This window comes from Neodiprion pinetum, chromosome 7, assembly GCF_021155775.2.
Source record: "Neodiprion pinetum isolate iyNeoPine1 chromosome 7, iyNeoPine1.2, whole genome shotgun sequence".
NCBI classification, from domain to species: domain Eukaryota; kingdom Metazoa; phylum Arthropoda; class Insecta; order Hymenoptera; family Diprionidae; genus Neodiprion; species Neodiprion pinetum.
The window spans coordinates 5,086,443-5,103,051 of NC_060238.1; the positions used below are offsets into that span (position 1 = coordinate 5,086,443).

Below are 16,609 nucleotides of genomic sequence, written 5' to 3' on the forward strand. Positions count from 1 at the left end.
TTGCACGAGCGTTAAATTTTCGCAACGGTTGCAAGAAAATATAGCAACAGCGATCGTAATGAGAAAGAATAGTAACGGATACTTGGACTTTCCGGTAAAAGCTAGAAAACTAATTTTCATTTTGTTCCTAGAACTATATTTTTCGATTTTGGTGAAATATGAAAATAGTCAAGTACTGAGCGGTGAACTAAAAATTTCCCTCGGTGAATACAATTTGAAAATGACAATTTTCAAGGGAGCGTGATTTTTAGTTGAATTTGAAAGATTACGGGGAAGATGTACTGGTTTTATCTTTAGTTTGAAATTTGAAAGTTGAAAATTGGTCTGCTGGAACTGTTCAACTGCACTCTTTTCATTAAAAAATTGAAATTTGAAAGGTGCTGTAATGATATACGATAGGGAAAAAGAAACACTAGCTTATTTCAATGTTGAAGAATTCTATTATTCAGGCCTTTATCCTTTCGAGATAAGCCAAATACTCGATTCGGGGTAAAAGATAATTCTGGTAATATCTTGGAATTATTTTTTACGATAGGAAAAACTCACAAATACGTACGTGATCGATGATTGTACTCGAAATTTTTGCCCAAATACACAGAAATTGATTGATGATCCATGTCGTCATTCTTCTATTAATCAAATACGCATCTCATTCAGTATCGGTTCTTGATTTCATGCCATGTTCCAATTTCTTTCCATAAAAAACGAATAGAAACTAGATTCTATATTCTTCTGTCATAGATTACCAGTTCTTAAAATAGACTGCGTATCGGTAAAAATTTCTTCACTATTCTTAGACTTGTCGGTTTGACACGTCTTTAAATTTCCGCCGCGCGTATCTGCGGCATTAAATGTCAATACTTTGACTACTTTGTGGCGTATGGCAGTCGAGTATCGAACAAAACTAATATAAATCCTTGTCGTTTTTATTTATTTATTTATTTTTTTCTCTTCTTTTGTTAATGTAAAAATCTTCGACGGGGATTATTCACATAGATTTGAACAAAGTTTTTTATTTCTAGGTAAAAACGGTTTGATATTTCGCCTAGCTTGGCCAATTCATTCACGCCTTTTACTACAGTATAAATATGTACATGTTTTACATACATCGCATGTATAAATGGAAATTAACATATCGCAGACACGGGCCGAGAAGTCTCCTTAATATATGTATAAGCTTTAGCAACACATCGTGGATGCATGGAGACGAAATATTTGTCTTGGTTATACCAACAACGTTGTTAAGTGTAAACATACTGCCGAAACTTGGGGATATACCAAGTGGATGATTATTTTGTGTAAGATAGTGATATACTCGCGGTTTATGCCTCAAGTAGTGAGCAAATATCTATTCGCTGGGGAAATATTCGAGAGATGATAATCGATTAAACTCGGAGGTCGAGGAATGTCGTAGCCGGTCATTTTAAAGATACAAGAACAAAAAACACCTCGCGATACGCTTCGTTTATTTGTCTTAATTACACGAGCATTCGCAGATATATTTTCTATAGAAGATCGGAGTCAGACGAATCGAGTCGTTTCGAAACTCCGTAGACAAGACGGCTGACGTGAAGCAAACAGTCGAGGATAATCTATGAGATAATGGTTGATCGACGTTGCAAGCAAGTGACCTGATTACCGGGTCTAATCTGGTTAAGGGTAAAGCAGCCGATGGACTCAATTTCGCGGCTTCATTTAGTCTGGAAAAGTTCGGGTATGCCAATAAAAGTGTTTGGCAAATATGCAAACAGAGAACAGGCATCGAGGGATTCTTTGTCTCAGTTGAATCCGTATTGAAGACAGTTTATCGACCGATAAATCGTTCGCTGGGTAAATACTTCCGTTACCTTCGGTCGGTAAATTGGCGTGGTAGATCGGCAAATAGGTAAAAATCGGCATGGCGGACTTGCAATAATGCGAAATTACGGAGCTGAAAGTACGCGAAACTCCTGAGAGTCCGGTTAAACATGGATAAAACTAATTCCACTCTGGCTGCCAGATCAAAGCCATCAGAGGTACGAATGTCTGGCTTCGAAGCCCGAAATTCGTTGCACCGTATCAACGAAGCAGCCGGGCTTTTTCACCCTTTACTTTATATATCGCATCCTGAATCGTCGATCACGAATAGCCGATGATTTGATGATGAATGTAAAAAATGCAAAATTCATATTCTCACATATCAGACGCGTTAAGAGCAGTCCTCGAATTACAAAAGCATGCATGAATGAAGAGTGGATATACTTACGTGCGAGTATTGGAAAATGTTCTCATGACGTCAGAGCCTGGTTGTCGTCGCCATTTTATCACCACATAACCTAAGTTTTAATCTCAACGGAGGCAAATCGTGATTGTTGGGATTTCAAATCACTCTCGTCACGTAAATGATTGAAACACGTTATCATTGATATACCTGGTCTACGATCCACACGCGAAAAAACACGGCCAACGGTCAGCTGTCAGTCTGGTTGCATGAGTTTGTTTATTTTTCCACCAGATGCCGCATTGAAAAGTCACAATCCCAATAAGACACCTTCGCATTTTGCCGTTAGCCCCAACCGAGATACCTTATAAGCCTATAAGCCGTTGAGTGCTCATTGTTTTTTTTTTCTTCGTTTTTGGCGGTACCTTTCCAGTATGAGATAAGTGCTCATGATAGTAGAATGTCAGTACAGAACAGTGGAAGAACTAGAGCTATTTTGTTTGGGTATTTTTTTTATTTATTCATTTATTCTTTTTGATGAAAAATCACAAGTGCTTGACACAAATATCAAAACTCACTCGTCATGGGGTGCGGAGAATTGTTTGGGTGAGATGTAATACGAGCGTGATAGCTTGTTCGGTTGGCTCTTGATCTGCCCATTTGACCCCTACAGCTTCACGAAACGCGCGTTTAATAGGTTCGATGGCTTCAAGGATAGACTCTTCGAAACGCGGGTATATTTTCACGATAAATAATTACACGTGTTTCATCTTACGAGTTGATATTGTCTGTATATGTGATAAGGTCAGTTATTTTGGCGTTGATTTGTTATTTAAGAAGACATTAGACCTTCTTGTCTTACCGACCGTGTCAGCAAGCAGTGTTTCACACTTTATTTTACTACTAATCGCTGATATAGTTTCAAAATTTTAGAAATGTCCGAGTTTAAAATTGCCTATGTGCGGCAACAAAAAACGACTTCGAAAAATCGTAAGCAATTATGAATACTAAACTTGACGTTTCAGCAGTACTGCCAACCACTGTAACCTTAGTAAGAAGCTGGTTTCGATATTTATATTTTGTATCAACTATCCCAAATTTATCTCGTCATCACTTAAGCACAATTGGCATCTCTATAATAACTTCCCAAAGTTAATAATAAAACGATTGCAACATTCAGGACCGTGAAACGAAATGTGAATAACGAATCGCTCATTCGATCGGTAAAGCAAGGAGGCCGTCCTACGACTTATTAATCACACTTGACTAGTCGAGTTCGAAATTCTCGGGACGTTTTACCATGTGTAACTCATAGTCAAATACTTCAGTCCGCCCGTTCAGACGAGGCTCGAGTAATTGTCATTCAAACTACTTTAGTCAGTGTCAGTCGAAGTGCAGGTTGTGCTTTAGATCGCGGTCCAAGTGTCTATTCCTCGACGTTTCCTCCGATAGGTTAGAGGTGCGTCGACGTCACACAATTCAAAAGTTTGACAGTGGGCAACTTCAGAGGGAGACCCATTATTCCGGTAAGCTCTTGTAGATTGGTCGACACGGACTACGGCGTTGGTTTAACGATATTAGAGAATTCCGGTTTGACGCCGATGATCATTGGAGAGCCTTGCAGGGTTATTAAGTTAGCAAAATTTGCTTGGGAAAACATTACCGGGGAATATATTCTCCTCGAAAGTTTTATACGTTGGATGGGCTTGCGGATTGTCAGTTGAAAATTCGATTTAACAACCAACGATTATACCAATAGCAGAAACTACTGCTCTGTAAATTTCCTTCAAGAGACTCTGAATGACCTACGATTCATTCGCTCCGACGTTGCAAGCGTCGAAAGTGCCTCTTTGTAATTCAGTACAAAGTCTCTTTGTCTAACAGTTGTATTCTCTCTTGTACGAAATTGTCCGAGCATCCGAGAATTTCTCACTTCCGAACTAACCTTAACCTTAGTTGGCTGAAAGGGAAGCCTGAGTAGCCCATCATTAAGAATTTGCTTTGACTGTAGAAAACGATGAATGGAGAGTAGCTTTTGTATCCCTGTACTTTTGCCATTTGAATCGATACTGGTGGAATTCAATCGCTCAAACTATTCACACTCTCTGATGTATCAGTGTTTTGAACATCGTCAAAAGCATTACTTGCAACAAAAAATCATCCCCACAGTATTGAAATATCAAATGTGCTTTCTGCGCTATCGAAATGAAAGCTCCCGGTAGAATGTTATGTACGTTTTGGAATTAAAAGGACGTATCGATGTTCAGGGATGAAAGTATGATTATGCGTGGCGACGATGTCCTTGCAAAAGTTCAGAGACATCCAATAATGCTGAACTATAATTTGCGGAGTGGAATGCCAATGGAGGGTTGATCGCGTCCTGAATCACCAAGGTATCGTCGATGGCCTCAGGAAAACGAGAGTGCAACTTGGAAAAATTACCATCCGTGGGTAAAACTCAGGAAAACCGGAGTGTAACTTGGGAAAATTATCATCCGTGGGTAAAACTCAGGAAGACCGGAGTGAAAATTGGGAAAATTACCATCTGTAGGTAAAACCGAGAAAAAAAGTTTTTCTGAAAATATGAAAAGAGTGACAGTAATTTCCCTTCTGTGAAAAGTGTGGATTAAATGTGTCGGGCAAAATTGTGAGATTAAAAAGGTGTCTTATCATAGAATTTATATGAATACTTCGCGTTATGAATCCCTTCATTTTACCAATTTCACCCTCGAACCGCTGCGTACCTTTGTTCGTTTCAATCATAATTCTAGCAGTCGATTTTTTGCCGCCTGTCGCGACATTTTCTTCGTTCTGATTAGAAGTTCAATATCACTGGAGGATGATGAAAAACTGATCGCAAAGGTTGCCCACAAAGGGCAAATCTGACAGGGTGCACCGTCGTTTTAATCGTGGAAACGGGTATATATAATGTTACAAATGAGGCCGAGGGGCGAAGTAAAATCGAGATTAATGAAATTTCAGCACGATTGAAAACTCTTGGAGGGATTTAGACCTAAGAAGAGAAAAGAAATGAAAAAAAAAAATTAATTTATACCTATTCACACGTAATCACTATTATTACCAGCATTGAAGATGTCTCAAGAACGGATATTTAATTTTCTTGCATAAGCGGCAAAATTTCTTTTCCATATACACTGTACACGTAACGGCGAGCGTTCTTGTTATATCGTTCCTTTAGTACCATTTGAAAATTTCATTTCACTTTACAAGGAATATTAATTCGCAGCCTTTGTTTCTGTACGCACCAGGTTGAATATTTCAATGGACAATCCTACACCAGAATCAAATATACCATGTGAAGTATACCTTGTATCATTTGTCTTGCTTACCTTTATGAAATTCCTAATTTAGCATATCAATATTCGAGTCAGGTGGAACACCTTGTTTCACGGATTTTTGTACTTTGTTCCCTACGTATGCTGTAAAAAAAAATTGCCTCGAAATTAGCCCATGTGGACCGTTATAGAACAATTTTTGTGGTCGATTCGATAATTCGGCGTCAGGTATGATATTAGACGGACATCAGAAAGTGTTTGATTAACATCAGTTTAGATGGTATTACAGTGACATGAGATGTTATTAGATTGACATTAAATTAGACAATACAAGATTGACATCGGATTTTATTAAATTGACATCAAATTAGAAAACACAAGATTTACATCGGACATTATTAGACTGACATCGGATGGTATGAGATTGACATCGGTTAGATGGTATGAAACTGACATCAGTTTAGATTTCATTTGATTGACGTCGGGGTGGATAGCATTAGATTGACATCAGATTAGAAAATACAAGATTGACATTGAAAAACATTATATTGATATAAGACAGTGCTGGATTAAAATAAGATAATAGTGTTAGATTGGCTGGTGAATTTCACATCGAAATTTTCCTTACATCGTCGTATCATCCGAAAAATTATCGCCGCTCTCAAATTCGCCTTAGCGGTAAGCTTCGTGCAAAAATGTGCTGACGACACACAGTGCGCATTATGTAAATGAAATTTTGTCAAAGTGGGTCAACTTCAGGTCGAATTGTAATCGAAACTCCGAAATGAAAGAATTCTAAACTGTTTATATACGGCAGAACTTTTCCGTTCAGATGACCATTCTCAAAGTTGCAACTGCTGCTGCTTCTGTGCTTGTTGCTTTCTTACAGAATCAGAAAATTCACCGTACCGTAGTGATTTAAAAGCATTCAACGATAGATACATTATTAAATAAATGTCGATACAATTTAAAGCGTTCCAGATTCGCTTACACATTTCTGATCAGTTTCATTCAGTTCATTTCACTTCAGATCCTTTCCTTTCTTGTATTTTGATTTATTTGTTCTTTTCTGTGTGTTGGTTCTTTTAGACATGGATTAAGATTTTCCCGTTTGTGTAGCATTTGGATTCAATCTTGTTGGATGGGTGAATGGTAACGAAGATACAACCACGGTGTTTCACGCATCGCATCAACAATGTTACACGTGTTATACAATCATTGGATTACGATGAATAGGGTATGAAAGAACGGCTGAACTAAGACCTTTTAACACTTGCAGTTATAAATAAGTTTTACAAGCAGTTTATGACTGTGGTGTGAAACCACGCTGATCAGACGCTGTGATACATATCGAAGGTAGACGGAGCGTGAATGTGCCTGTCGATATCAGAACTAACCGCGTTGATTGATCGAGCCGGATAACAAATCATGAACCATTTGATCAATTAGTTACGTTGATCCGACGTTTCATGAAACAGCACTTCTGAAGTTAACCTTACCGATAGGAAAACTGTGATGATTAAGGCTTTCTTCGTTTCGGTTAAGGTACCTACACGTACATACGTGTGACAGTACCGTCAGTCCAGAGATGAGATGCTTTGCAAAGTGGAGACTCAATATGTTTTCCATTCGAAATAGAAACGATCGTCCGTTTGGCGTCATTGAGACGCGAGAAAAACACACCCGGCTTCAACCCGGCGCAACGTAAATATTGTTACAGCTGGTGCCGGCCGCAAGTGCCGATGTACGTTACACACTCACACCAAAAAATGCATGCTCACTTACGTACAGACGGTCCTTGTGTGCTCAAGGCATTAGGACGACAACAGTGTCAAGCTTATGCCCAACGATCGCTTAAACGCCTGAAGACTCTAACTCGATGATTGTACACGGTTTATATAAATTGAAAATATGCTCGATCGAGAGAGTTGAATTAGCCACCGTTCAAATTTGGCGATACTTCGAGGCTCTTTGGTGGGCAAACAAATTAAATACATTGTGTATACTTTAGGGTGAAAATGTGTGTATGGTATAGAGGTGACGATGAAAACAGCGAGTGGTAGAGTAGCATGATTCCGGAATGATGATGACAATTGGACATTTTTATACAAGGATCTTAATATTGACATGGATAGATAATGTGAATTTCTAATCTTCGTTGCGAGATTTGTAAATCCCTCGAACCGTAGACTGGAGATGATTTTGCACTGCGTCCTTACCGACAGAGCAAAATTTCACTCTCGTATCATTTTTAAACCCTACGCAACACCGATGTGAAAATATCGTTGTCAGTGCAATTCTATATCCAATGGCGGACAAAAATATCAAAATACTCGTTTCTTGTGCGAAAATAAGACCAGGTAATTTAATCCTGCAATCAGTGGTAATTCCATTACAGGAATACAATTTCTGCCCACCTTTTCACACCAAAAAAAAAAAAAGTTTAAAGATATTTTTGGTTGGCTTCTGCATGTAGAATTGCTCCGACTAAAGTATTTTCACATCAGTGCTTCGTGGACTTTGATAATGGTAAAAATAAACGAAATTTTACTCAGTCGGTAAGGTTTACAGATGGAGTCATATTTCACTATCTTTCGGCATTATCAAAGCCTACGTAACACTGATGTGAAAATGCCGTATTCGGCGCAATTCTACATGGAATACGGAAAAAAAATATCTGTCGTCTTTTAATTTTCATTTGAGAATAAGACGAGGTAACGTATTCGTACAATCAGCGGTAACTCCGTTACAGGAATACATTTTCTGCCCACCTTTTCGCACAAGAGAAAAAAGTTTTAAGACATCTTTGGTTGGCTTCTGCATGTAGAATCGCGCTGACTACGGTATTTTCGTATCAGTGCTTCGTAGGGTTTGGTAATAGTAAAAACAAGTGCCATGTTTTACTCAGTCGGTAAATGCTAACTACCGCATCCCCTTAATTAGGATCGGGAGTTTTATGCAGGCTTGGTAAATCTCGTGGAGAAGGAACAGAAGCGACCCTTTAACCTCGGATGAAGGAAACGCGCTGGTACTCGGGGCGAATCAATATTTCAGAGAACATTCCCTCCGTTCTCGTTGTTGAAATTATACACCCAACAGGTGCACGGCAATAATAAGAATTCATCTGGGCTTTACACGCGTTGGCGTATAAATGCGCTTTTCACTCGCCGTTTTGCGGATTTTCCTAAAGTTTATACCTACCAGTCGCTTCGGGGGAAATAAATACCGCGTCCTTTTTACTTTTTCAATCGATAATATGTACGATGCTTGATCAATATTCAGGCTACACTCAACCTCCGGCCGTGAGTAGGTTGTAAAAAGTTGAAACGTCAAACGGAAATATCAGGAAAAGATTCAGATTTTATAATATAGTCGTATACTTTTGATTATTTTTTTGCACGAACAAAAAAAAAAAGAAGAAATTGCGTAGTTTTATCCTTATCGTAACGCATCGAAGTTTAAAAAATTGTCCACAATTTTGTTCAATCTTACTAATTTTACTCGATATAACGTTTTTCAATACTTTTCGCAACTTCAAAACTACTTCCCACGATTTTCCTAAAATTTGGCACACATTTTATTCTGATACTTATTGCGAGGTTGAAGTTAGTTACATTATCGTAACGACGCATGTTCAGGGAATATTATTTTTTTTCCGCAACTCAACGATATTCTGAAATTTTGACATCCTCATATTTTGACGACGCAACATTTTTCCAAGTCGTTATAACGTTGCAAAGTAATGAATTTTTCCAAAACGTTCAGTCACGAACTGATAGACGACGCGAATTTTATATTTTTAAAAAAACTTGCCAAAATTCGACAAAACTCAACACTTTTAGTATTCAATTAGCTGATCATCGGTATCGTGTTATTTCAGACAGTTGCCGTGTTTCGACGAGACAACAGCAGGGAACGGATGTTTTCCAATCAGTGAAAATACCTGTTGACGCGAATCGCAGATATGTTAAATTGTGCGAATTTTTGTTCGAATTTTATACCGTTGGAATCTCGTGTGTTTCAACGAATTAACGCATAATTATTATCAGATACGTGTTAATACGATGACGAATCATTTTTTTTTTTTTTCAGACACTATCATTGCTGGAAGTGCTTTGAGAAAGGTAATGCCGGCAAAGACTAGACGTGACGATTACGACATATATATACGTCGTTATAATTTTTTGAATCAATAACGGGCTGTTTCGGTTGGTAATTGTTTATCAAACGTTTCATCTCTTCGACCGTGAATGAATAGTTATCCGAAGCTATGACGTAGAAGTTACCGAGACTTTACTTTACGATGACTCCGTCTCGTCGAGAAGAATATTTTCTAAAAATTCATTGAAACATATGCTTGTATTTCTTCAATTGAGAAGTTCAGCGTTTCTGTATTTTTTAATCGTTTAATCAGTCGAACGGTGCAACGGTGGAAAATTAAATTTATACGATACAATAAATTAATTAGATACATAATCTGAAATTGGGATTAATTATATTGACAACGAGTTAGCGGAGTTGGATCAATTTCCTGTCAGACTCAGTTATCGTATGCTGTCTACGCTTATTATAAATCCAAAACAATGCCGCGTGCGAAATTGCTCTGGAAGTGTTACATCCACGTAGAAATTTGTTTCGTGGTCCACGTCCCGGTGAATTGACTCGCATATTGCGCACGTTCATCCATAATTTGATATTCCCTTACCGAAGCCCGCTCGTAATGCATCCGCTATTCGCTATTCGCGGTGCATCGAGGTGCATCCGCGTGCAGACTACATGTTACATGTAGCCATAGAGAGAGAGAGAGAGAAAAGAGAGAGAGAGAGAGAGAGAGAGAGAGAGAGAGAGAGAGAGAGAGAGAGAGAGAGCGAGAGAGAGAAATTCACCCACCGCTTGTTTATCGACTGCGGATCTCCGAGGGATATTTTCTCTCAACTAAATGGCAGATAGACGGAAGAGATACACGTACATCACCGGTCCATTATGCTGCAGCATCTACACACACACACACACACACACACACCATCTACTTTGCAAATTCAACGAATATTCTTTCACAGCGTTGAACAGAGAGAAAATTATTTTTATCAATATGTTCAACGAAAGCTCGGGTGGGTCAGAGAGTTGAGAAAGAAAAATGGAAAAGAATGTTTTTAATAAATTCCCGCAAGAATTTGTTTCGTCAAACTAGAAATTTGACCTTACGGAGAAGAAAGATTTCTGAATGGATATAGTTGAAAAATCCCGAGGCATGACAATTTTGCCCTTCATACACCAGAGATACTGATATTTCGTGATATTTTTCATCGTCATCAACAAACAGCAATTTACTACAGATTTCCTTCTTTTAGTATCTGAAATAAAAGGAAAAAAGAAAGATAATTTGTAGTAAGTTGTTGTTTTTTGTTTGTTTGTTTGTTGTTTTTTTTCAGATTTTTTTCAGGTACGTAACGACAAAATATTAGGAAAAATAGAAATTTAGGTGAAGAGGGACGAAATTACAATGCCTCGGAATTTTTAAACTCTCCGTTCGTAAATGTATTTTCTATGTACGGTCAATTTCTAGCTTGACGAAATGTATTGTTGAAAAATGATGCAAAATACATACATGATATGTAATATACGCGCTTAATCGCTTTAATATTATATTACGTTACGATATTTTATGCAACCCAGGGTGTCGTCAAATTATTATCATCGTTGTGGTGTTATTTTTTTTTTTTTTTTTCTTTTCTGTAATCGTCCCAACTTCGAAAGTACTAAAGTACTAAAATTACTGTGAATTTTTTCTGATTTTTTTTATTTAAATGCTTAGTTATTTGTTAATATTTAAAAGTGATTTTGAAAACAATCTCCTTTAAAATTCCCCGAAAATTTTCAGCAACTGTATTTTCTGTTCCAAACATTTCAATACTGGACCCATGATGGGCCAATTCCTTCCCCTTTTTTTTTCTATCAGCACTTTAAATTTTTTTGCTCAACTAAAACACCATTCAAACGATCTGAAAATTCTCGAAAATTTTTTCAAAAATTCTATTTTTTTACGTGAAAAATTTTTGTTCATATGTATAATATACGTGAAAAAGCACGGTAGAATAATAATTCTCCTCGCTACCCGACGTCTTTTTGAGACAATATTCTGTCCTGAAAAAAAACGAAGCAAACGCTGTTTTGCAACATCCGGACAAGAGAGGAATTCTTTTTTCTTTTCTTTTACGTGTTTTTTTTTTTTTGTTTTTACTTCCAAAGAAACGGTTTACTCATTACAGTCGACTTTCCTCGCTCTTCGTGCATTTTTAAATATTCGTACATGCAACCTGAACGTATTTTTCTTCTACATCGCGAAACAAAAGAAGGAGAGGAGAACATCCGTGAGAAAAAAAGACAACAACGAAAGAGGAAGAAGTAAAAAATTTAGATGTTTAAGAATTTTTTTCTCAATTCCAAGCACACGGAAAAGTCTCGTTGGAAAATTTTCATTCTCGTTTTCCTCACTCGTAATTGTAATATATGCGTAACGAGGTGTAAGTAAATAAAGAGCTGCTCAATATTGCTGAATTTTTGGTCGATTTGGTTCAATGTATTGTAATATGGAAAAATCCTAAGCTTGGATATTTTATAATAATCCCCCCCCCCGCCCCGTTGTTGGTTTTTTTTATTCCTTTTTTTATCGTACGTAGGTATATGAATTTCTTTTTTCTTTTTTTATCTTTTTTTATTGTTGTTGGTTTTCCCATCATGTCGACTCGCCTGCATTTTTTGTAACAAAAAAAAAAAAAAAAAAATGTTAAACCTGATATATGAGCGTGGAGTGTAAATTTTCACGTATTAAAATCGATCCCATCTGGTGTTGTACGATTGCAATACGAGGAACGGTATTTAACTGAAGTGTTTTTTTTTCTCTCTCACGCGTTTAATCGCCCCGTGTATTACACCCTTCGTTAAACAAATTGAAAGGGGTTGATATTTATTTATACACCTATATGCATGTACATTATACATACGGACGTATTATATATATATTGGAGAATTTAAAGAGGGTCTGTGTTATGGGACGTGAAGGTAAAAATTCCGAGAGATCGAAAAGTCGACTGGTTTAGAAACCGAAATTTTTGAGACACGAATTTTGAAATAACGAATGATCAGGCTACAGAAATTCGGAGTTTTGACAAATCACATTGTTTTCCCGAAAGTTCATTCAACCGAACGCTCTTTTGCACGAAAAATTATTTTCAGAACAGTCGGCGTTTCGAATGAACAAATCACAGAATGTGAAGATATGGAAGAATCAAAGTTACGAAATTCAAAATTGGGATCGGCTGACATATCTTTCTAAGAACGCAAAGAATAGACAAAATATTTTCGATAATATTTAAACAGTCGTTATTGATAAATTCGGATTCGAAAATTTTCAAAAAAGGCTCTAGTCTGAAATTTGAAAAGTCGACTTTTTGACTCTTCGTTATTTTCGCAATTCAATATTTTGCTTTCCGTAAATCTTTCCCATTCTCAAAACAAAAGAATAAATAAATAAACAACGTCGGTATAAATTTGATTATACATTTTTGGGTTCTAAATTTCTTACTCTCGGGATTTCGTCACGTCTAACTTTTTGGTTTTTCGCATTTATTTTTTTTTTTTCTCCACTCATCACACCCGTATATGTATATATATTTATAACACTTTATATATGTGTATATCGGTGTGTTGAGGTAAAATATTTAGGTTCGATACCGGGGATAAAATGACCGAGAATTGAATCGAACAAGCCGAAAACCTAAAGCAATATTGTCTCTGATATTTTCAGGGTGAACCTCACAGGCCTGAAACAACCCGGCACATCCTGTTCGGAGGATCCCAAGGACCCGAATGATCCCAAGGAGCAAAGGACCTCGGGCTCCAGGCTGTTTTTTCAAATTAAACGTCACCGCGGCTCAGTTTATAATCCGAAAATCATTGCCTCGCGTATTTTTTACTCCAACGGCGTCGCCGAGAGTCGAAAATATTCGGTTCAAACTTCTCGATTAATTTCAGACGATAATATATCGTCAAGAAAAAAATGCCGCTGGTATTTACGATTTTCCAAAACGAAATTCGCGCGTCCGGATATTTCAGCAGTTCGTTTAATACGCGTCGTTTACTTTCGTGACTAAATCGAATTATAAAGGAGTATAAATATTTAATTATCTCGTAAGATGTAAATAAAAAAGATAACGCAGATACGGCGGGTGCTTTTAATTTTTCATTATGGAAGAAATCGAATCGGTAAATTTATTTTAAAGGAAAAAAAAAAAAAAAAAATATATTGATTCTTGTATCGCGCAAGAATTTTGTGGGGATTTTTAACGATTCGAGGAAACTCGATTTTCGCGAGTGCGGAAAGTTTACGGACGAAATCGTCGACGGTGGTGTGAGAAGATTGAATTGATTCGTCGATGGCGACGTGATTACAACAGGAAAAAAAAAAACCGAGGTAAGTTTATCGATGTATTAAAAAAAAAGACATTATTACTCTACAATCTTGGTTGGATTCGCAATTTGTATCGATTTCGCCACGATTTAGTTCACGGTTTAAAAACTACTAAACTTAAGGTAATGCGGTACTCCTACCTTTACCGACCGAGCAAACTCAACCTTTTTTTTCCTCGTATATTAAATCAACAAACGAACGGAAAGGGTTCAAATTTTGACGGTAACATGAGTAAGTTTCCTGAATTCCGCTAAAAAACAAAAAAAAATAAAATAAAATAAATGTACCGTCGAAGATAAAAATCGGAAAAAATGAACCGCGATAAAGACGAAAAAAAAAATTAAAGTTGAATAATAATAACAATGCCCAAAAGTTATCGATAAATTGTTGAAATAAAACATTGTTTGACCAATTTTTACGGAATGTCTTTTTTTGTCATGCGAAACGAATCCGTCAATTTTTCGGAACACTCGTGAGTTTTTAAAGAATTTTCTTATTATTTTGAAAAATTTAATTTTTGAAAAAGGGAGGAAAAATCGTGAATTTTGGATACGTTTTTGAAAAAACATTTTACATTACAATTAAGAAGTTTCCGGGACATTGACCGACTAGTTTTGTAAATACAGCCTTTGCAAATTTTTTGGAAAACGAAAATATAAAAAATAATGAGAAAATTCTTTCGAAATTCGTCTGCGTTCAGAAAAATGAACGAATTCATTTCGCACGGCAGTAAAAAAAACATTCCCTGAAAATTTGTTGAACAATATTTTGTTTAAACAATTTATCGATAACTTTTGGGCATCGTTATTATTCAAATTAATTTTCTTATCGTCTTTATTGCGGTTCATTTTTTTCCGACTCTTATCTCATCATAAAGTATTCAATATTGTTCGCAATACTCACATTTGGTTGAGAATATCCTTAATTTAAAATAGCGTATGAAACTGTTTTTTTTTTCTTCTAATTTTCGTCACCTTTGTTGATATAAAAAAAATTATATTTAATTTAGGTCGAGAATCACTTTTCCTAATATCAACGAATGTTTACGTTTTCGAAATTCTAGAACCCGAATAACAAGTTTTCAGAAAAATGTTTTGAGAAACAAAGAAAGTTTCAACAGTTATACCGTAATTAAAAATAATAGTAAAAGATACTATCAGATTTTCTCCAGTCATAAATTAAAAAAAAATCAATTTCATTTAATTTTCATAGCTTGCAGAAATTTCTCTCGATCAAATTAATAATTACATAAACGTAGTACAGAGAGTTTGAATACAGCCGGGCATCGCGAAAATCCAATCAACTTCCAATCCGCGAAATGCTGGCTTAATGCTCATCCCGAAATCAGGAAATCCGAAACGCGTTCGCTTGTCGAACCATGAGGCCGCGTTTCCGGGAAACTGGGGAACCGATTTTCAGTCAGGCATGTCTAACCGAGCCTCAATTAACCGAAGGAGGTCTTCTTACAGCTGCCGAGACTGTTTTCGACCCATGATTGAAAACCGGTGCCTTAAGTTTCGATCGTTAATGCTTCAAGCTGACGCACCGGTATTACCGAGTTCTAACGAACAAGGTCTCCAGTAATTAACGAACAACATCGCGCTGGTCTCTGTACCGGGACAATATCTTGAGACTTGAAAATCAACCGCGCATGCGCGAGTTTTATCGGCTTTTCGCGCAGGCTGGCCAACCCGAGTTTTCAGCTGTCAAACTGTTTCTGCCGGCGATGTAGTTGTTACGAATTTTCGAGGTTAGAATCACAAATAATTGAGATAGCGACTCGGAAAGGTTCGGGAAGCGTTTTGTTGTCGGGTCGGAAAGTTGATTCTTCAAAGAACGGCCGGAATTCGATGCTTATGCTCTTTGAAAATTCAAACGTACACATTTTTCGTACGTTGGCCGGCCTGCGTTGCGGACAAGAATATCGCTGCGGGAAGATTTCGCCGACCAATGAGATTGGATTATTTGGCGCATGCGCGGTTGATTTTCAAGTTTCAAGAGAATGGTCCGGTATAATTGCTATTCAAAATTATTCGGCATTGATGACGATCCGAGCATTTCTATTTTACAGTTATCGATCACTTTTTAAGAATTTGTTTGTTTACAGATTTTTTTTGAAAAAGTGTCGCGAAAGCTGGTCTAAATACGTTCGACTATAAAAGGAGGCAAAAATGTCATAATATTGAAATTGAACTATAAACACATCTTTATTTTAACTTGCACATCATCGTATACAGAAATCACATTATTATGTTTCTCGTGTTTTCATTAAGTCACATTTTTGAACCGACTATGCGAAATAGGAAATTCCATGCGAATACCCGACTAACGTTCTGATTTTGTTTTTTTGATTTTGTGAAAAATTTTCTGCAATTGTCCCAACTCTGAAACAGCACCCTGAATTTGTTCAGATTTTTATATTCATCTGTTCAATTATTTAAATAAATTTCGAAAAGGACGTTTTTTAAAATTCTTTGAAAATTCTCTGAAACTGTATTTTCTATTTCTACAATTTCGAGACCGGGTGGATTTTCCTTCCATATTTTCTTTCAGCACATTCAATTTTTCTGCTCAACTAAAACATTGTTTGAACGGTCTGAAAATTCTTGAAATATTCTAAAAAATTCTATCTTTTCCATAGAA

General features: G+C 36.7%; 1 protein-coding gene across 4 annotated transcripts in view; it reads left to right on the forward strand.

The window, feature by feature from the left end:
- The window catches only part of 5-HT7 (5-hydroxytryptamine receptor 7), an 84,359-nt gene that overhangs the window by 20,568 nt on the left and 47,182 nt on the right, over nt 1–16,609 (forward strand). For 3 of the 4 annotated variants that reach the window (XM_046634464.2, XM_046634461.2, XM_046634465.2), the window contains one exon: nt 13,304–13,969. The gene's annotated coding sequence lies outside the window, so the exon portion shown is untranslated. Of the gene's footprint in view, nt 1–6,615; nt 6,734–13,303; nt 13,970–16,609 lie in introns of all 4 variants that reach the window. The other variant, XM_069137805.1, reaches the window with a different exon arrangement.